Here is a 22,429-nt window from a genome sequence, read left to right on the forward strand (position 1 = left end):
GACAATGAGTCTGAATGTCAGGAATCAGGTTCTGACAGTGACAGAGGATCCCTTGTCGACTGACAAAGTCCCAGATCCCTTCGAAGATGCTGGTGGTGACAGAGGCAGACCGATAGTACAGGAGTTCTGTGGTAGCTGGAAGGCTGCCAGCCATTTCACCCCTCCTGGCCCTGCTGTTTGTGTTGATGAGTCCCAGTCTGGAGTGGGGGGTGGGGGGCAGCAGCAGCCACAATTAGTGAAATGTATACATTTCTGGTGACCGTAAAGAGGAACTCCATAAGAGAACACTGGGGCAGAGATCCTATGTTTGCAACTCCCTTCTTTGCCACCCTCTTTTCCCATGACTGCTTTCTAGTTCTGCTGCTATGACTGCATTTCATCAACAACGCTACTGCCATCTTAAATGACCCGTTATACAAAATAAAAAATGTTAACAGCTGGCAGTAAAGTTCCATGACAAACGAGACGTCCATGTCCTCTCCTCTGTCCATACAGCAACCATGTCAGCCACAGGGAAGTTGGACCACCTGACGGGAGAGAGAAACAAACCAGACAGAGAAACATCAAACCAGACTGCGTGCTTGACTATAACCTCAAAATGGGGGCAGTGGATAAGGCTGACATGATAAACAGCTTTGGGGAATGCACTCAGAAAACGACCAAGTGGTATAAGATATTTCTAAATTTTTCCAGGGTAGCGTCAAAATACAACATCTTCTTCTGATGCATTTAGCATTGTTTTACAGAGCTAATAGAAGAATGTAACTAGCTACATAAGCACAATTTAATATAACACCATAAAAGGTGAGTAACGTTACCTAGCGTGTCCGCGGTTATAAGGAATATACACAAATATATTATGTTCCATACACACAGTGAGCTACAGTAGACACAGTATAACACGACACACAGAAACTATTATAACGTAATAAGGCACTTACTTTGATAGAAATGCAGTCGGGATTTGAAGATGGGTGTCTGTAGTGACGCCTCTAGCACGGAGATGCTGTGCCACTTGGGAGTCATAAAGCCAGGGTAGCTTCAAAATACAACACATGCTAATACTTCCCTGACGCAATTAGCATTGTTTTCCAGAGCTAATAGAATAATGTAGCTAGCTACCTAATCATTGAGTATAACACCATAAATGTTATGAAATGAGTAACGTTACATTGCGTGTCCACGGTTATAAGGAATATACCCAAAATATTATGCTACAGTAGAAACGACATGCAGAAACTATTATAACGTAATAAGGCACTTTGATAGAAACGCACACATTTCCAAAGTTATTATTGGTAACAAAAACAACTTTGATTGCGATGCAGGCGACAGGTGGAAAACATGAACACGTGTGTGCAGGACGGCAGATGAGCAAATGTCTGCAGACTTGAACTGCACAAACAATTGATAAGTGTTTGGGGAATTTTGTCCGGGTCAGAAATGACAAAAAAAATAAAAATGACTACTTGTATGTGAATGAATGAGGCGGAACACACCTCATTTCAAACTGTTATTAGAAATAAAAAAAACTTATTAGAAAATCATTTAAAATTGACAAATAAAAACAGGCTGCGTGCTTTGGTTTGAGGGCAGCGCCGATTAAATGTACTGTTACGTATCAATCACACTCTGGAATGGAGAGAACGTTCTAACATCACGTGCATAAAAAAAACTCACGCTGGGGTGACCGTTAGAGATATTTGGAACTCACGCATGAAAGGGTTAAGTATGCCTTGAATTAAAAAAAATATCACAGACAGTGTCACCAGCAAAGCACCCCCACACCATCACACCTCCTCCTCCATGCTTCATGGAGGGAACCACACCTGCGGAGATCATTCCGTTCACCTACTCTGTGTCTCACGAAGACACAGTGGTTGGAACCAAAAATCTCAAATTTGGACTCATCAGACCAAATTACAGATTTTCACCGGTCTAATGTCCATTGCTCGTGTTTCTTGGCCAAGCAAGTCTCTTCTTCTTATTGGTGTCCTTTAGTAATGGTTTCTTTGCAGCAATTCTTTGCAGCAATGGAGGCCTGATTCAACTCTGAAGAATTGTGTTGAGATTTCTGTTACTTGAACTCTACTATTTATTAGGGCTGCAATTTCTGAGGTTAGTAACTCTAATGAACTTATTCTCTGCAGCAGAGGTAACTCTGGGTCTTTCTTTCCTGTGGCGGTCCTCATGAGAGCCAGTTTCATCACTGGGCTTGATGGTTTTTGCTACTGCACTTGAAGCAACTTTCAAAGTTCTTCAAATGTTCCGGATTGACTGACTTTCATGTCTTAACCTGTAGTGACACCCCATCCCGTGAACGGGACCGTTGTCATCATCTGACACTAATTAGCATAACGCAACGGACATAAATCTCTCCCTAGAAAATATTCCTATTCATGAAAATCACAAGTGAAATATATTGGAACACAGCTTAGCCTTTTGTTAATCACACTGTCATCTCAGATTTTCAAAATATGCTTTACAGCCAACGCTAGACAAGCATTTGTGTAAGTTTATCATAGCCTAGCATAGCATTATGCCTTGATAGCAGCAGGCAACCTTGTCACAGAAATCAGAAAAGCAATCAAATTAAATCGTTTACCTTTGATGAACTTCGGATGTTTTCACTCACGAGACTCCCAGGTAGACAGCCAAAATTCATTTTTTCCCAAAATATTATTTTTGTAGGTGAAATAGCTCCGTTTGTTCTTCACGTTTGGCTGAGAAATCGCCCGGAAATTGTGGTCACCAACACCGAAACATATTCCAAATTAGCTCCATAATATACAGAAACATGGCAAACGTTGTTTAGAATCTTTTTATAATATCTATTCGATAATATATCCGTTGGGACAATTCATTTTTCACTAGGACCGATTGGAGTAATGGCTACCTCTGTATTTTACGCGAGAATGTCTCTCGGAGCCACCATGTGACCACTTACGCAATGTGGCCGCCTACGGCTATTCTTCAACAGAAATACGTAAAACTACGTCACAATGCTGTAGACACCTTGGGGAATACGTAGAAAGTGTAAGCTCGTTGATGGTACATTCACAGCTGAATAGGGAGTCATTGGAACGCAGCGCTTTCAAAACCTGGGGCACTTCCGGATTGGATTTTTCTCAGGCTTTCGCCTGCAACATCAGTTCTGTTATACCCACAGACGATATCTTTACAGTTTTGGAAACGTTAGTGTTTTCTATCCAAAGCTGTCAATTATATGCATATTCTAGCATCTTTTCCTGACAAAATATCCCGTTTAAAACGGGAACGTTTTTTTTTTCAAAAATGAAAATGCTGCCCCCTAACACCAAGAGGTTTTAAAGTAATGATGAACTGTCATTTCTCTTTGCTTATTTGAGCTGTTCTTGCCATAATATGAACTTGGTATTTTACCAAGTTGGGCTATCTTCTGTATACCACCCCTACCTTGTCACAGCACAAGTGATTGGCTCAAATGCATTAAGAAGGAAAGAAATTCCACAAATGAACTTTTAATTGAAATGCATTCCAGGTGACTACCTCATGAAGCTGGTTGAGAGAATGCCAAGAGTGTGCAAAGCTATCATTTATTTTGATTTGTTTAACACCTTTTTGGTTACTACATGATTCTATATGTGTTATTTCATAGTTTTAATGTCTTCACTATTATTATACGTTATAGAAAATAGTAAAAATAAAGAAAAACCCTTGAATGAGTCCAAACTTTTACTGGTACTGTATTCATGAATTAAGTTACTGTTAATCCCATCATATTCCCCCATTAATTTAGAATGTTTGGTTATGAAAATGTTTATAATTCATTAAATATAATATACATTCATATCATTCTCACTCCAAGTGGAAATGTTGTTTGGAGAGCTCACTAGTAGTGGTGCATGGGTAAAATCATTGGGGAAGCCAAGCCCCCACACTACTACCAAGCCATTTTACAGCCTATGTGTTGTGATAATTACATGGTTTGCTCTATAACCTGTTGATTCATATGCCTTGTGACCATGATATATAGTCCTAAAGGCCGAGATAATAAGAAGACACAGTGGCAGAATAAACGTTAGCTAGTTAAGATTAGCCTTCTACATCTAGCTACATATTGAACGTCCATCCTCTCAGGCCAGGGGCATAACAATGTATGAATTAATGGTTGGATCAGAATCGCCGTTATAGCCATTGGCCAGTACGGAGAATTAAGTAAAACTACAATTCCAAATCCCCATCTCCATTCATGGCTAATTTAGGAAAGGGCCAATTTTAGCTAGTTAGCGACCTGAGGACAACAACACAATGAGATGCAACAATTCAAGTTGTTTCTGTCACTGACGTACTGTATGCTCTCAATGCGATTTGTTAGGAGTGACACCAGGACCATTCACTGTTGAGCTCGCTCAGTTTAGCTCAACACTGATTGGCACATTTTTTTATACTTTTTTTTATCGAGGCCAAATGCTCACTGGCTTCTCTTGCGTTCATTGGTCCAGGCATCAACAATGTCATACTCGTTTGGACCAGACAGCATCAGATAGATGGCCTACATGTAGAGGGACAGAGTGGCGCTATTTCGCTCACTTGGATGCTTTCTCCTGCAAGATAGATTCAGCCTCTTGCAAATTGAAGGAAAACTATGAAACACAGAGATGAAAGATATATTTTTTTATGTTAAAATTTTTTTTTCAATTTTTGGGGGGAAGCCTGGCTTCCCTTGGTATCCATGAATACAAGCCACAAACTGCGCTCACACTTGTGATAAAGGACATTTGTTTTATTTAATTAGATTTAACCAGTTTACTGTTAATTTCTTCCTTGTCTTTGTTTGGAGAGCATGTGTCCGGCTTTTGTCAAACTCATTCAATGGAGGGCCTAGTGTCTGCTGTTTTTTTTTCCTTTCAATTATGACCTAGACAACCAGCTGAGGAGAGTTCCTTACTAATCAGTGACCTTAATTAATCATTCAAGTCCAAGGGAGGAGCAAATCCCGCAGACACTTGGCCCTCCTTGGAATGAGTTTGACACGTGCTATATGTGATAACTTTTTTTCTTCAAAACATTTAATTTGATATCAGCGTTGCTGACTTTATTAAAAACTCTTAATCTGATGGATTTTGGATGTCTTTGGTCTCATGTATTATTTGTTCGAGGTCCTATTCACCTTATTTAACCTCTACAAGATCGCATATTTTTTAAATAAAAATCCATATTTATATTCAAATGTTGGACCTGGGTTCTATAGTTTGAACCCCTGCAATACTATGGAAGGTAGCTAGCTTGCTGGCTTTTTGTTTATCATAACTTGCCCTTTCTATGACTGATACGTTTGATGTTAACTAGCTCGCTAATTGTGATGATACCATATCACTGACCAGAACTAATAACGATAACTATTACAACATGCACACACGGTTCTGAGGTAGGTACAGTGAGGTAGGTACAGAATCAAGGTGAGATTTACAGTCAAATAGGAAATTACCAACAACCTAAACCTATTAGTTAAAAGGGAACTGTGTAAACTAGTCACCTGTGAACACCATGTAAACTAGTGTTCTGTACTGTAATTGACTATTCTAACAGTAGTTTTTGGTTGAAGGTGCAGAATTCTGTGTATGGAGGGTTGACAGGGGTGTCCTGTACAGATGAGCAAAGCCAGTGGAACTCGGGGACACAGAGGTATTTAGCCCCAAAAAGGTTGACCAAGATCTGTTTCAAATGTCACAAACCAAGTGATGAGTTCTCTGACAGCACCCTGGCCGCTTCTACATCTCTACCTCCAACTCCTAGCGTACCACTCCCACAACGAACTTAAGAAGAGTTTGAAAGGGGCCAATGTTCTAGTGGGGAGCCTTCTGCACAAGTGCATCAAAGCTAAACCAAACAGTCATCACGTTTCAGAAGCAATCACACAACTACAGCAGCCTCATGGTGAACACGGCATCAACATGCAGTGTCATAAATGCTTGTCATTTTATGATGTTTATGTTAAGATGGAGGAGTGTAAATGTGCCAGCTTGGAGGAGGTCACTAATGCACAGAGTGCCTCCCATGTGTGTTATGACGCACGTAATCTCCAGATCACTGGTAGCTCCGCAAAGAAGGTTCCTGTGCGCACCTCAACAAATCCCGACAAATTTGTGCGGGAGCATCTCTTCCCCAGGTCTCATGGGAACTCAGCAACCACATATGGTAAGGAGAATGAGCAGGTGGCCTACACATGGATGGAGAGCTGTGGGTTTAGTCTGGAGAGTAGAGGCACAGTAGTGAGCGTCAAGGAGCCATGGCTTTCCGCAAGCCCAGATAGTGTTAAACTCTCAAGAACATCTAGACATCAAATGCCCTGTTCTGAGTAAGAAATGTCAGTCTCTGACTGAACTGTTCTCTGGCAAACTCACTGATGTAAAGCTGATGGATGGGGTTCCTCAGCTGCAACCTAATGGAGCCCGTGGGTACAACATGTAGGTGCAAATGGGTATTTTCTGCACAGGACTGGAGAGATGCAAACTGCTGTCTGGGCTCCATCCGAGCAGGTTGTTATTGATGTGCCTTTTGATCTACAATGGCGCCAACAATTTATAGATGGTTACTGTTTTACGGGCTCCTAACCAATTGTGCTATTTTGTGTGGTTTTTTTGCATGGTTTGTAACTTATTTTGTACATAATGTTTCTGACAGTCTCTTATGACCGAAAAGTGCTTCTGGATATCAGAAAAGCATTTACTCACCTCGAACTGGACAAATATTTTTTCTTTAACGAGTCGGACGCAAAGGATTTACTGCTAATACCGGACCAGGCCCAAATCCCCGACATTCTCATGAAGAATAGACGCCGATACAAGGGACGCAGGTCCAGGGGCCTTGTCAGAATTTGTTGGTGAGTGGGTAACCCGCCTCTACCATTTGTCCTATTGGCCAACGTGCAATCAATGGAGAATGAACTGGATGAGCTCCATTCAAGACTATCCTACCAACGGGACATTAAAAACTGTAATATCTTACGTTTCACCGAGCTGTGGCTGAACGACAGTGGTGGAAAAAGCACATAACTGTTATATAAAAAAAGTATTTCGTTTTTAATTTTGTATGCTTAAGTATCAAAAGTAAATGTAATTGCTCAAATTGACTTAAGTATTAAATGTAAAAGTATGAATCATTTCAAATTCCTTACATTAATTCAAATCAAATTGTATTTGTCACATGCACTGAATACAACAGGTGTAGACCTTAGAGTGAAATGCTTACTTACAAGCCCTTAACCGACAATGCAGTTTTAAGAAAATACCTAAAAAAGTAAGAGATAAAAGTAACAAATAATTAAAGAGCAGCAGTAATATAACAATAGGTGAGGCTATATACAGGGGGTACCGGTACAGAGTCAATTTGCGGGGGCAGCGGTGTCATGGTAATTGAGGTAATATGTATATATAGGTAGAGTTATTAAAGTGACTATGCATAGATAATAACAGAGAGTAGCAGCAGTGTAGAGGAGGGGGGGGGGGGGGGCAATGCAAATAGTCTGGGTAGCCATTTGATTAGATTAAGCAAACCAGACGGCATGATTTCTTGTTTTTAAATTTACGGATAGCCAGGGGGCACAACACCAACACTGATGTTATATTGGTGATCTGGGATGTTATATTGGTAAGTGCGGGAATTGGACCATTTTCCTGTCCTGCTAAGCATAAAACAGTACTTTTGGGTGTCAGGGAAAACGTATGGAGTAAAAAGTACATTATTTTCTTTAGGAATGTAGTGTAGTAAAAGTAAAAGTTGTCCAAAAATATAAATAGTAAAGTACAAATACCCCAAAAACTGTTGAAGTAGTAGGCCTACTTTAAAGTATATTTGAAGGTGTAGAATGTGTCCCATATTCCTGGTTTTCACCCAGGCAGGCTGGGTTCGACTCCTGGTATGGGAACAAGTGTTTTGGGCTCCCGAGTGGCGCAGCGGTCAAAGGCACTGCATCTCAGTGCAAGTGGCGACACCACAGTATCTCGTTCGAATCCAGGCTGAATCACATCCAGTCGTGATTTGGAGTCCCATAGTTCAGCGCACAATTGACCCAGCGTCCTCTGTGTTTGGCCGGGGTACGCCGTCGTTGTAAATAAGATTTTTTCTTAACTTACTTTAAAAAATAATATATTTTATAAGTACTTTACACTACTGCCTGCAAATCACTGACGTCATGATTTTTTCCGAGTTCCCCGTTATCTTGAAAGCACCAACAATTATATTCAACCTCCTCCTCCCTTGAACCAGGAAATTGTCGTGGTGTGCCGGTGTCTATTTCGCCTATTTGTGCAGTCATAGGGTGGCTAGATTGATACATGTGTGTATCACATTTTTACCATCGTTATATCGTATGTCTTCTATTTTCTACTCCATCCAAAACCAAATATCTAGCTTGGGAGAGAGGATTTGCAGTCCCGCCAAACAATGAGGTAAATTAAGTCCGTGGAAAATCTGTTTTGTCTAATTGCTTGTTTTTGTTTCAATATGCTACGTTACAATGTCGCGCTTTAAACATTGGTGTTAATTGTCCTGATTCTTTATTTAAATTGGAACAAGGGTAGATTAACGTTTGTCATAGTTTTTTTTCCTCTCGAAATAACGAAATTCGCGACAAAGAGCCTACGAACATGATTTATGGTTGGGCTATGCACTTGTGTGTAAAATAGTGCGAATGTAGACTACCGGTGTTTTATAGCTGTCGATAAGACATGGCCATACTCTGATGTATTTACCATATTCAGATGACTGGTTTTTGAATGTAGACATGGAATAACATTTCGTTTATATATAAGTAGATTTCTCCGAACCTTTTTTAAAATTTGGTTTATTCTACTGGCTAGGATAGAACTACTCTGCTGTTCAGAATTCAAATACACTACAATTGCCAAAACCCGATTGTTCAGACTATTTTTTAGACCTAATAGAGTAGCGTAGCAATATTGGCAGATTTAGAGGTTTCGAGTAATCATTTTACAACACCAATTAGTTACAGTAAACCCATGCAGTTTAGTTTTAATTGCAAAATAGTGGCCCACATTCCCTCTTCCAGGCTAGGTATGGGCCAAAAGAAAGATTTTAAATTTAAAGCTTTTTAATTCTGATTAAAAATAACCGAAGTTCTTGACACTGAGAAGGTATTAGGACACATGGGGGTACTTGGCCTATCCACAAGGGCTCCCTGAGAAGACTCATGAGACCATATGTTTACTGCACGACTGAATACTTCAGGGATACTCTGGGCAGAGCAAAATTCAGTTAGTGGTACAGTAACTGAAAAAGGTTAGGAACCATTTATGTAGCATAACACAATATAACGGTGTAGTAGGCCTACTGCAGGTTAGTTGTAATTGCTTTTCTTATTTTTTATTTGTTTAATTTATTTAACTAGGCAAGTCAGTTGAACAAATTCTTATTTATAATGACTGCCTACCAAAAGGTCTCTTGCGGGGACAGGGGCTGGGATTAAAAGAAATCCTATATCCTATATATATAATATATACTCTACCGATCAAAAGTTTTAAAACACCTACTCATTCAAGGGATTTTATTTTTAGACACAAACAATGAAATAACACATATGGAATCATGTAGTAACCAAAAAAGTTTAAAAACAAATCCAAATATGTTTGATATTCTTCAAATAGCCACCCTTTGCCTTGATGACAGCTTTGCACACTCTTGGCATTCTCTCAACCGGCTTCACCTGGAATGCTTTTCCAACAGTCTTGAAGGAGTTCCCACATATGCTGAGCACTTGTTGGCTGCTTTTCCTTCACTCTGCGGTCCAAACTCATCCCAAACCATCTCAATTGGGTTGAGGTCAGGGGATTGTGGAGAATAGGTCATCTGATGCAGCACTCCATCACTGTCCTTCTTGGTCAAATAGACCTTACACAGCCTGGAGGTGCGTTGGGTCATTGTCCTGTTGAAAAACAAATGATAGTCCCACTAAGCCCAAACCAGATGGGATGGCGTATTGCTGCAGAATGCTGTGTTAGTGATGATGGTTAAGTGTACCTTGAATTCTAAATAAATCACTGACAGTGTTAACAGCAAAGCACCATCACACCACTCCCTCCATGCTTCACGTTGGGAACCACACATGAGGAGATCATCTGTTAACCTACTCTGTATCTCAAAGTCACGGCGGTTGGAACCAAACATATCAAATTCGGACTCATCAGACCAAAGGACAGATTTCCACAGGTCTAATGTCCATTGCTCGTGTTTCTTGGCCCAAGCAAGTCTCTTCTTCTTATTGGTGTCCTTTAGTAGTGGTTTCTTTGCAGCAATTTCACCATGAAGGCTTGATTAACACATTCTCCTCTGAACAGTTGAAGTTGAGATGTGTATGTTACTTGAACTCTGTGAAGCATTTATTGGGGCTGCAATTTCTGAGGTTGGTAACTCTAATGAACAGATCCTCTGCAGCAGAGGTAACTCTTGGTCTTCCTTTCCTGTGGCGGGTCCTCATGAGAGACTGTTTCATCACAGGGCTTGATGGTTTTTGTGATTGCACTTGAAGAAACTTTCAAAGTTCTTTAAGTTTCCCGGCTTGACTGACCTGGATGTTTTTAAGTAATGATGGACTTTTGTTTTTCTTAGCTTACTTCTTTTGCCATAATATTTACAAAATAGGGCTATCTTCTGTATACCAACCCTACCTTGTCACAACACAACTGATTGGCTCAAACACATTAAGAAGGAAAGAAATTCCACAAATGAACTATTATTCACAAGGAACACCTGTTAATGAAATGCATTCCATTCCAGGTGACTACCTCATGAAGCTGGTTGAGAGAATGCCAAGAGTGTGCTAAGCTGTCAAGGCAAAGGGTGGCTACTTTGAAGAATCTGAAATTGGATTTGTTTTAACACTTTTTTTGGTTACTACAGGATTCAATATGTGTTATTTCATAGTTTTGATGTCTTCAATATTATTCTACAATGTAGAAAAGAGTCAAAATAAAGAAACCCTTGAATGAGTAGTTGTTTCCAAACCTTTCACTGGTAGTGTATACACACTACCTTTCAAAAGTTTGAGGTCACTTAGAAATGTCCTTGTTTTTGAAAGAAAATCCAGAAAAAATTGTCCATTTTAAAATAACATCAAATTGATCAGAAATACAGTGTACACATTGTTAATGTTGTAAATGACTATTGTAGCTGCAAATGGCAGATTTTTAATGGAATATCTACAGTGGTAAGAAAAAGTGTGAACCCTTTGGAATTAGTCACAACAATAAACAAAAATAGCGTACTTACAATAATTTGTGTGTTATAACGCAACACGTCAGTTGCTTACTGGACCCTGGAAATCTGGGTGAAATGTTAATTAGCTAACAAACGGATGTTTTCCCTAAAGTATGTGGTTCATTTTCAGAATGAAAGAATTAGTTGAAAAAGAGACGTTGCTTGTTAAGAAAGTGGATTCGGGGATGAAGTGTAGCTAGAGCTGGTCCTGGCTTAAGCTGGATGCCACCAGAGGTGAAATGAACACCACACACGTTCCCTCTTTCTCACATTTTCAATACAGTTCAGTGGATAAAAAGGGGTATGTCAGGTGTACTTAGCATTTGGCTCGAATTTCTGCATCACATCACTGAAGTGTAAGAGGCCTCCAATTTTATTTAATGGACTGGATCTTTATACTGCTCAACAAAATAAAGGGAACACTTAAACAACACAATGTAACTCCAAGTCAATCACACTTCTGTGAAATCAAACTGTCCACTTAGGAAGCAACACTGTTTGACAATACATTTCACATGCTGTTGTGCAAATGGAATAGACAACAGGTGGAAATTATAGGCAATTAGCAAGACACCCCCAATAAAGGAGTGGTTCTGCAGTTTGTGACCACAGACCACTTCTCAGTTCCTATGCTTCCTGGTTGATGTTTTGGTCACTTTTGAATGCTGGCAGTGCTTTCACTCTAGTGGTAGCATGAGACGGAGTCTACAACCCACACAAGTTGCTCAGGTAGTGCAGCTCATCCAGGATGGCACATCAATACGAGCTGTGGCAAGAAGGTTTGCTGTGTCTGTCAGCGTAGTGTCCAGAACATGGAGGCGCTACCAGGAGACAGGCCAGTACATCAGGAGACGTGGAGGAGGCAGTAGGAGGGCAACAACCCAGCAGCAGGACCGCTACCTCCACCTTTGTGCAAGGAGGAGCAGGAGGAGCACTGCCAGAGCCCTGCAAAATGACCTCCAGCAGGCCACAAATGTGCATGTGTCTGCTCAAACGGTCAGAAACAGACTCCATGAGGGTGGTATGAGGGCCCAACGTCCACAGGTGGGGGTTGTGCTTACAGCCCAACACCGTGCAGGACGTTTGGCATTTGCCAGAGAACACCAAGATTGGCAAATTCGCCACTGGCGCCCTGTGCTCTTCACAGATGAAAGCAGGTTCACACTGAGCACATTTGACAGACGTGACAGTCTGGAGACGCCGTGGAGAACGTTCTGCTGCCTGCAACATCCTCCAGCATGACCGGTTTGGCGGTGGGTCAGTCATGGTGTGGGGTGGCATTTCTTTGGGGGGCCGCACAGCCCTCCATGTGCCCGCCAGAGGTAGCCTGACTGCCATTAGGTCCCGAGATGAGATCCTCAGACCCCTTGTGAGACCATATGCTGGTGCGGTTGGCCCTGGGTTCCTCCTAATGCAAGACAATGCTAGACCTCATGTGGCTGGAGTGTGTCAGCAGTTCCTGCAAGAGGAAGGCATTGATGCTATGGACTGGCCCGCCCGTTCCCCAGACCTGAATCCAATTGAGCACATCTGGGACATCATGTCTCGCTCCATCCACCAACGCCACGTTGCACCACAGACTGTCAAGGAGTTGGCGGATGCTTTAGTCCAGGTCTGGGAGGAGATCCCTCAGGAGACCATCCACCAGGAGCATGCCCAGGCATTGTAGGGAGGTCATACAGGCACGTGGAGGCCACACACCCTACTGAGCCTCATTTTGACTTGTTTTAAGGACATTACATCAAAGTTGGATCAGCCTGTAGTGTGGTTTTCCACTTTCATTTTGAGTGTGACTCCAAATCCAGACCTCCATGGGTTGATAAATTTGATTTCCATTGATAATTTTTGTGTGGTTTTGTTGTCAGCACATTCAACTATGTAAAGAAAAAAGTATTTAATAAGAATATTTCATTCATTCAGATCTAGGATGTGTTATTTTAGTGTTCCCTTTATTGTTTTGAGCAGTGTATATACCACTTGGATCCTGTTTCAGTAATAATGAAATCAGACTTTCTTGTTATGTGTCCGATAATCTACCATTTTTATATAGGAGTGGTTAAAACATGCTAATAATGGTCCTCTGAGTATATAAAATAGGTTTGCTATACCTCCACTTGTATGCTATCCAGCCCTGGAGTTTTCCTGGACTTAAATGCTTTAATTGAAACAAGAAGTTCCTTCTCTGTAATTTGGCCATCACATGAGTCTTTCTGTACACATGTTAATTTTACATTATTAATAGGAAACAAATCCATACAATTAGCTTCGGTTAGTGGAGATGGAGGAGACTGAAATGAAAACAACATGCTTAAACTACTTTACTTCCTCTTTCAAAGTATCGTTCGGTGAATAATGAGTGACTCCATCATTTGTAACAAGTTTCAGTAAAACATTTTTGGTAGCATTTCTATGTTGAAGATTGAAAAAGAATTTGGTGCATTTTTTTCCCCCATATTCCAACCAGTTCGCTTTTTTTGGATAATATATTACACTGGTTCTTTCTTGAATAAGTTCTTCCATTTATTTTTGTTTTTCCTCTAACTTACTCTGAACCTCTATGGTACAGTTTTTATTGCTATGCATCTGTACTGTTAATATGGACTCTTTTGACCTAAATTGCTTTTGTTTTATAGATGAGTACTGAATTGCATGGCCTCTAAAGGCACATTTAAAAGTGTCCCGTACAATAAGGGGATCTGCTGTACCTATGTTATGTTGGAAAAAGTCAGTTATACATTTTTCTGTCCTAGTTAAAAACAAGTTATCATCTAGTAGGCTTTGATTAAATTTCCAATATCCTCGCCCATGTGGAAATTATGTAAAAGTACTATAAACTCAGCAAAAAAATAAGCGTCCTCTCACTGTCAACTGCGTTTATTATCAGCAAACTTAACATGTGTAAATATGTGTATGAACATAACAAGATTCAACAACTGAGACATAAACTGAGCAAATTCCACAGACATGTAACTAACAGAAATGGAATAATGTGGCCCTGAACAAAGGGGGGGGTCAAAATCAAAAGTAACAGTCAGTATCTGGTGTGGCCACCAGGTGCATTAAGTACTGCAGTGCATCTCCTCCTCTTGGACTGCACCAGATTTGCCAATTCTTGCTGTGAGATGTTACCCCACTTTTCAACCAAGGCACCTGCAAGTTCCCGGACATTTCTGGGAGGAATAGCCCTAGCACTCACGCTCCGATCTAACATGTCCCAGGCGTGCTCAATGGGAATGAGATGCGGGCTCCATGACGGACCCTCCACCTCCAAATCGATTGCGCTCCAGAGTACAGGCCTCGGTGTAACACTCATTCCTTTGACGATAAATGCAAATCCGACCATCACCCCTGGTGAGTCAAAACTGTGACTCGTCAGTGAAGAGCACTTTTGCCAGTCCTTTCTGGTCCAGCGACGGTGGGTTTGTGCCCATAGGCGACGTTGTTGCCAATGATGTGGACCTGCCTTACAACAAGCCTACAAGCCCTCAGTCCAGCCTATTGCGGACAGTCTGAGCACTGATGGAGGGATTGTGCGTTCCTGGTGTAACTCGGGCAGTTGTTGTTGCCATCCTGTACCTGTCCCTCAGGTGTGATGTTCGGATGTACCGATCCTGTGCAGGTGTTGTTACACGTGGCCTGCCACTGCGAGGACGATCAGCTGTCCGTCCTGTCTTAGGCGTCTCACAGTACGGACATTGCAATTTATTGCCCTGGCCACATCTGCAGTCCTCATGCCTCCTTGCAGCATGCCTAAGGCATGTTCACGCAGATGAGCAGGGACGCTGGGCATCTTTCTTTTGGTGTTTTCAGTAGAAAGGCCTCTTTAATGTCCTAAGTTTTCATAACTGTGACCTTAATTGCCGACCATCTGTAAGCTGTTAGTGTCTTAATGACCGTTCCACAGGTGCATGTTCATTAATTGTTTATGGTTCATTGAACAAGCATGGGAAACAGTGTTTAACCCTTTACAATGAAGATCTGTGAAGTTATTTTACAAATTATCTTTGAAAGACAGGGTCCTGAAAAGGGGACGTTTATTTTTTTTCTGAGTTTATATATGCCAATTATGTGATGGTCCGACTGCATTCTGTCCCCTATCAACACTTAAAAAAAAAAAACTTTAGGTGCCAAAGAGAATGACATAAGAAAGTAATCAAGACTACTAGCTTGATTAAGCCTCCGCCATGTATCTCTCACTAGGTCAGGGTATTCAAGCCTCCATATATCCACTAATTCCAATAATATCATGACATTCATGATTTCCTTAAGTACCTGAGGTTGATCATTTGTACTGTGATTTCCTTTATGATCCATAGAGGTATTTAAAACCGTATTATAATCTCCCTCAACAATAATCGAGTATTGTGTTGCTTGTAGGGCTGATAAATTATTATATATATATATATATATATATATATAGTTTTGTGAAGAAGCGTGGATCATCATTATTTGGTCCGTAAAGGTTAATGACCCTTATCTGTTTATGGTCCAATAACAGTGAAAATCATCCATCTACCTTGAGGATCTGTTTGGACAATTAGCACACTGTTAATTAAAATGATCACCTCTTTTTGAATTCCTTTGCCCACTGGAGAAATTTATTTCAACCCCCCAGTCCTTTTTAAACAAAACTGCATCTAAAATTGTTGAATGAGTTTCCTTGAAACAATAGATATTATATTCCTTCTCTTTCAACCAGGTAAGTCTGATCATCTTTTCTAATTATCTGCTAAGCCATTACAATTATAACTGGCTATACTTATTACACCAATTACCATAATGAGACACAAATTTAAATTCTATTTATCATAATATGTTTGTAAACGTAACATGATTCAGTGTCTATTGCTACTAAGTAAACCTCCAATTGGTCCCCACTATTCCACCCACTAAAACCCCTCCCCATCCCGAGTTGGGTTGTCATCCCAATGACTGGCAGACCCCCGGATCCCAATGCCCCTGAGACACTGGGACCCATCCTTCGAAAAGAGCACACAATGACACCTGCAGAACAACCACCAAAAGCATTTCCATCGAACTCTCCTCGATTTGTATTATTTATATATATTTATTAGAGGGCGGCCGATTTAATTAGGGACGATTTCAAGTTTTCATAACAATCGGAAATCGGTATTTTTGGACACCGATTTGGCCAATTAAAAAATAAATAATAATATTACACCATTATTTAATCTTTATTTAACTAGGCAGGTCAGTTAAGAACACATTCTTATTTTCAATGACGGCCTAGGAATGGTGGGTTAACTGTCTTGTTCAGGGGCAGAGCGATGGATTTTTACCTTGTCAGCTCGGGGATTCAATCTTGCAACCTTACAGTTAACTAGTCCAACGCTCTAACCACCTGCCTCACGAGGAGCCTGCCTGTTAATCGAATGCAGTAAGCCAAGGTAAGTTGCTAGCTAGCATTAAACTTATCTTATCAAAAACAATCAATCAATCATAATCACTAGTTAACTACACATGGTTGAAGATATTACTAGTTTATCTAGCGTGTCCTGCGTTGCATATAATTGATGCGGTGCGTATTTGCGAAAAAGGACTGTCGTTGCTCCAATGTGTACCTAACCATCAACATCAATGCCTTTCTTAAAATCAATACACAGAAGTATACATTTTTAAACTGCATATTTAGCTAAACGAAATCCAGGTTAGCAGGCAATATTAACCAGGTGAAATTGTGTCACTTCTCTTGCATTCATTGGTATATGCAACAGTTTGGGCCACCTAATTTGCCAGAATGTTACGTAATTATGACATAACATTGAAGGTTGTGCAATGTAACAGGAATATTTAGACTTATGGATGCCACCCGTTAGATAAAATACGGAACGGTTCCGTATTTCAATGAAAGAATAAACGTCTTGTTTTCGAGATGATAGTTTCCGGATTCAACCATATTAATGACCTATGGCTCATATTTCTGTGTGTTAATATATTATAATTAAGTCTATGATTTGATCGAGCAGTCTGACTGAGCGATGGTAGGCACCAGCAGGCTCGTAAGCATTCATTCAAACAGCACTTTAGTGCGTTTTGCCAGCAGCTCTTCGCAATGCTTCAAGCATTGAGCTGTTTATGACTTCAAGCCTGTCAACTCCCGAGATTAGGCTGGTGTAAACGGTGTGAAATGGCTAGCTAGTTAGCAGGGTGCGTGCTAATAGCGTTTCAAACGTCACTCGCTCTGAGACTTGGAGTGGTTGTTCCCCTTGCTCTGCATGGGTAACGCTGCTTCGAAGGTGGCTGTTGTCGATGTGTTCCTGGTTCGAGCCCAGGTAGGGGCGAGGAGAGGGACGGAAGCTATACTGTTACACTGGCAATACAAAAGTGCCTATAAGAACATCCAATAGTCAAAGGTATATGAAATACAAATGGTATAGAGCGAAATAGTCCTTTAATAACTACAACCTAAAACTTCTTACCTGGGAATATTGACGCCTCATGTTAAAAGGAACCACCAGCTTTCATATGTTCTCATGTTCTGAGCAAGGAGTTAAACGTTAGCTTTCTTACATGGCACATATTGCACTTTTACTTTCTTCTCCAACACTTAGTTTTTGCATTATTTAAACCAATTATTTAAACCATTATTTACTTGAGGCTAAATGGATTTTATTGATATATTATATTAAGTTAAAATAAGTGTTAATTCAGTATTGTTGTAATTGTCATTATTACAAATACATTGTTTAAAAATCGGCCGATTTAATTGGTATCGGCTTTTTTGGTCTTCCAATTATCGGTATCGGCGTTGAAAAGTCATAATCGGTCAACCTCTAATATTTATAAATCTTAATGAGCAATTTAATATTTGTAGTAATGTAGGCAGTTTATGCAAAGGATTGTTACCTCTTACCAATATTGCCATTACAAAAATTACATTTTGGCAAGCAATTATTATTTTAGAAAACAATTGTGATTCATCCTACATTGTCCCTAACATGTTTTACTCCCTCGCAGCAGTTGTGGGACACACACACACACACACACACACACAACCACTCATACACACTCAACCCCTATACACTCAGATGCTCAACAGTTGCACCATTCCAGAGCCCAACTCAAGAAAGGTCTTGATTTACGAATGCATATACAGTTGCAGCTGTATGAGAAGGCCTGCAAAAATGGGGAGATTTGATTAACCATTGGGTGATTAACTTCCCCTGAAACACCCACACATGGTCCCCCGTTGTGACCATATTCCCAAGCATCTCTGTGTAGTCAAACCTTTGATTTTGTGCCACCGAGGCCACAATAATATGCCCCCTCTCTGGATGTCGAAGTGTGACCCCCCCCCCCCATGGGTTACTGCAGCTAGTATTGCCAGCACTGCCACTTCCTGGGTGCCGGAATCTTCACCGGCTAGGTACAAGATTGTCACGGTTCTCATTAGCAGCTTTGAGAATTTCCTTGTATATTATGCTCTCCCATCAGATGGCTCTGGTTTGTAGGACCAACCCTGCCAGGCAGGTTCAGAATCTTGAGGGGGCGGTGCTGCTCTAGAAGGTTTCTGACTGCATTTTGGCTGCGTACAGGCACCTTACCGCAGGCCCATAAAACAGATAGGGACTTCTCTTTAGTGTTTGGGTTGTTCAGGTGGGTGTCTAGGGTATAGGGTTGTGGACCGTTCCATCAAGATAGGACCATAAATTGTATGTATAATTCATTATAAAATGTATATCCCTCATCAGCACAAAATTGAAAGCTCTCTCACAACCCCTGCTCACAGACACACATTGGTTCTGGGATATGCAACCATTTCCTTTCTCACTTAAACGCCACACTTTCCCAAACACCAAAAGCACACACCACACCTTCCATCACAATACATCCACACATACCCACATAATGTGCCTTCTATGTCTTTTGTCTGCTATGTTTTTATCTCCACAATGTTGAATTAGTACCTTCTTGTGTTCCAATTAGTTATATTTGAAGATTGCTTTTCTATCTATTTCTTTTGTATTATTACTGTGTTTTGTGTGTTTCATTATTTGCCTCCTATGAGAACTTTGCCATTTTTAGAGTAGTCTTTGTGTCTCTGAACATTTGGTTATCAATATACAGTTTATCGACTACGAGAGCTACGTGTTTCCCTTTCGATCTAAGATTGGATACAGAACTTTGTGCCATTCTTCAATTTCCTTTGGGAACTAATCATTCTTGCCTGTTTTTGTGCCAGCAAGTCTTTTCCCCAGGCTTTTAACCATTATTTCATCGTTAAAGCAAGCAAATTTGGCAACGATTGGGCGTTCATACCTCTGCCCTCTCTGTCCAAAACGGTGTACACGTTCAAGTTGGATTTTTAACGACAGCTTCGCGTGGGATCTGAAGCACTGTGAGGAACTCTCTAACTACACCTTGAGGAACTTCTCATTCTTTCTCTTGGATACCTGTAAGTACCAGATTCTCTCTCATGGACCTAGTCTGTATGTCAAGTAAGGCTTCTCTCAGAACGAAGTTCTCCTTTTTAAGTTCATTAACTTCGGTTTCAATCTTATTGACTGTCAATTTGAACTTGTTTGTGTCTTTCTCCAATGTCGCAGCTTTTTCGTCACTCATCTCGAGGCTTGCCTTAAACTCTTTTTTATATCTTTACTGACTAGTTCAAGTATGCCCAGTTTGTCATTTATTGATTTTAACAGATCGGTTTTGACCTTTTACCGTTCCGGTGGTGAAAATATAAAATTGTGTCTGTAGAAGAGTCACGTTTTCGTTTTGAGATTGGTTCCCCTGTTTTACTCTCCGTCATGCTTGGGTGTTGCTTGTTTTTGTAATATTTGTTGCTAAATTTCTCTGTTTTGAGGTGTTTTCCAGATTGAAGGTAATTACACACCAGTTTGAAGTGCTAATATTTAGTCTAACTTACCGACATTGAATATTACGTTTTCATCTTGAGGTGATCTACACTGCTGTGTTCCGTCCTCCATCTTGGTTGTACTTTTTTTTTATCCTCAAAGCAATCTAGTTTTTCAAAAGTATCTGTAATTTGATTACAATATTTTCTCTGGTAAAGGATTAGTTCGTTTTTTTTTGTAATGGATTACATGTACTCCCCAACCCTGGACAACTAAAATAAATATCCCAGACAAGACTGAAGAATAGGACAAATAAATAGGCTGCATTTAGATAGGCAGCCCATGTCAGATTTTTTTTTCTTTCTCAGTAATTGGAAATTCTGCCAGTAAATGAAACTCAACTGATGGAGTTTTCAATTTACAAAATGGTGAATGGATGATAACATCATGACCAACTCTGTCTGAGAAGTGGGTATCCTTACATAGGGACTGTTTCCTGGACACAGATTAAGCCTAGTCCTGGACTAAAAAGCATGCTCAATTTTAAATAGGTAAGTCTAGGCGTAAACTTGTCAGATTTAGTAAATCATCTGTACTGGTTCAAAGTTTGCATCTGCTGTTTTCAAGTGTGTGTGTGGGGGGGGGGGACTTAAAAGGAAAGAAGTACAAAGGGGAAACAGAGGTTGAGAGACTTATGACTTGAAACGATCACTTTACCGTTTTAATAAAGGCTTCATAAACTGAAGTAGCTGTATGTGTGGAGAACAGACAGATGGGAAAGGATGAGGAATGTGAGGCTGATTGTGAGAGATGTCAGCACATTAACATTACTTATAGCTGTCTTTCAGTATGTGGCTGTCAAAGAGCGGTGACAGTATCTAGTTGTCTTTCAGTATGTGACGGTGGTTATTAAGCATAGTTGTCACTCATGCCTCCTCAGGACTGGTGTCTCTCTCATACACACCAGCAGTACTACAGACATACAGTCACTAATACCACTATACAGTATTATGGACACACATTTACATTGACATTTTAGTCATTTAGCAGACGCTCTTATCCAGAGTGACTTACAGTTAGTGCATCCATCTTAAGGCAACTAGGTGAGACAACCACATATCAGTCATAGTAAGTACAGTTCCCACAAAGTCGCTTTCAGCAAAGTCAGTGCTAGTACAATGAAGGTATAGTTTTGTGGGGGGTTCAGGTACTAATCAAGGTACTCTTTGAAGAGGTAGGTTTTCAGATGTTTTTCGTGATCTATTAAGGGACTCAGCTGTCACATACCCGACCGCAAGGGGACATTTTTATTTACACCCATGTTTCCTGTAGCCACTAGCAAGGGCATGATGGTGTGAGGCGCTTGCATCCACACAAAGTCTATTTTAACATTTGCCTTTGTTCTATGCTTCTGCTTATTTTGATGTCTTCACTTTGTGTGTGTCTGTGCAATTGCACCGTGTTAGCCCTGACCTGTAGGGCAAGACTATCACAAATAGCTCTCGTCTGTATCAGGGTTCATTAGCTCTGAGAGCCACCTGCAGCAGACAGCCTTCCCCTGCTCAGACATCAACCAATGATTGCGTGCCATGTCAATTGTGTGTGTTTTTTTTATAGCGATAGTCTTTAAACTGGTAGCTAGCAACTGTATTACTCGCTATATATTTATAGTTGTATACAGAAAGAATGTCTTGGTTGAAGGTGGGAGTTTTTTTATTACGCTCTGCAAGTATTTGTGTCTGTTTTCAAAGTGAGTGAGAGTCTGTGGCTGGAACACTGTCACCCAGGTCACATTCATAGTTGACTATAGGAGTTGGCTATGCAGCACAAACCGTTCAGGGACCTGTCTAGAGTGAGTCAGGGTGTGAGTCGGCTAATTAAATGCCTTTTCTGGTTAATTTTTCTGGGGTGAGCCTCAATAATTTAAAGTGGATTCATTTCCTCGTCTCCTCTCCATCAGCACTGAAAGTATCTTGCAGCAGATAACTAAAATGAGCATTTCTTATTGGATATAGTAGTCCCTCCCTGTTTCAGTCCATTCTCTTCCGTTTTAGTGCATAACAAACTCAAACCAGGTATTTCTAATCCAGCTTTCTGAAATGCAAACGAAAGGAAGGAAATAATGAAAGGAAACCTGCAGACTAATGAAACACACCCCTGGGAACCTCTACAAAGGGTCATGTCCATGTAAAAAAGACCCATGAGCACCAACATGAAGTTTCTAGGATCATATCAAATTTGGTGTACTTTTTTGTTTGTTTTTGACTGCGTTGACTGAGAACACATTCTCATTTACAGCAACAACCTGGGGAATAGTTACAGGGAAGAGGAAAGAGCCAATTGGAAGCTGGGGA

Source organism: Oncorhynchus tshawytscha, linkage group LG09 (genome assembly GCF_018296145.1).
Source record: "Oncorhynchus tshawytscha isolate Ot180627B linkage group LG09, Otsh_v2.0, whole genome shotgun sequence".
Classification (NCBI taxonomy): domain Eukaryota; kingdom Metazoa; phylum Chordata; class Actinopteri; order Salmoniformes; family Salmonidae; genus Oncorhynchus; species Oncorhynchus tshawytscha.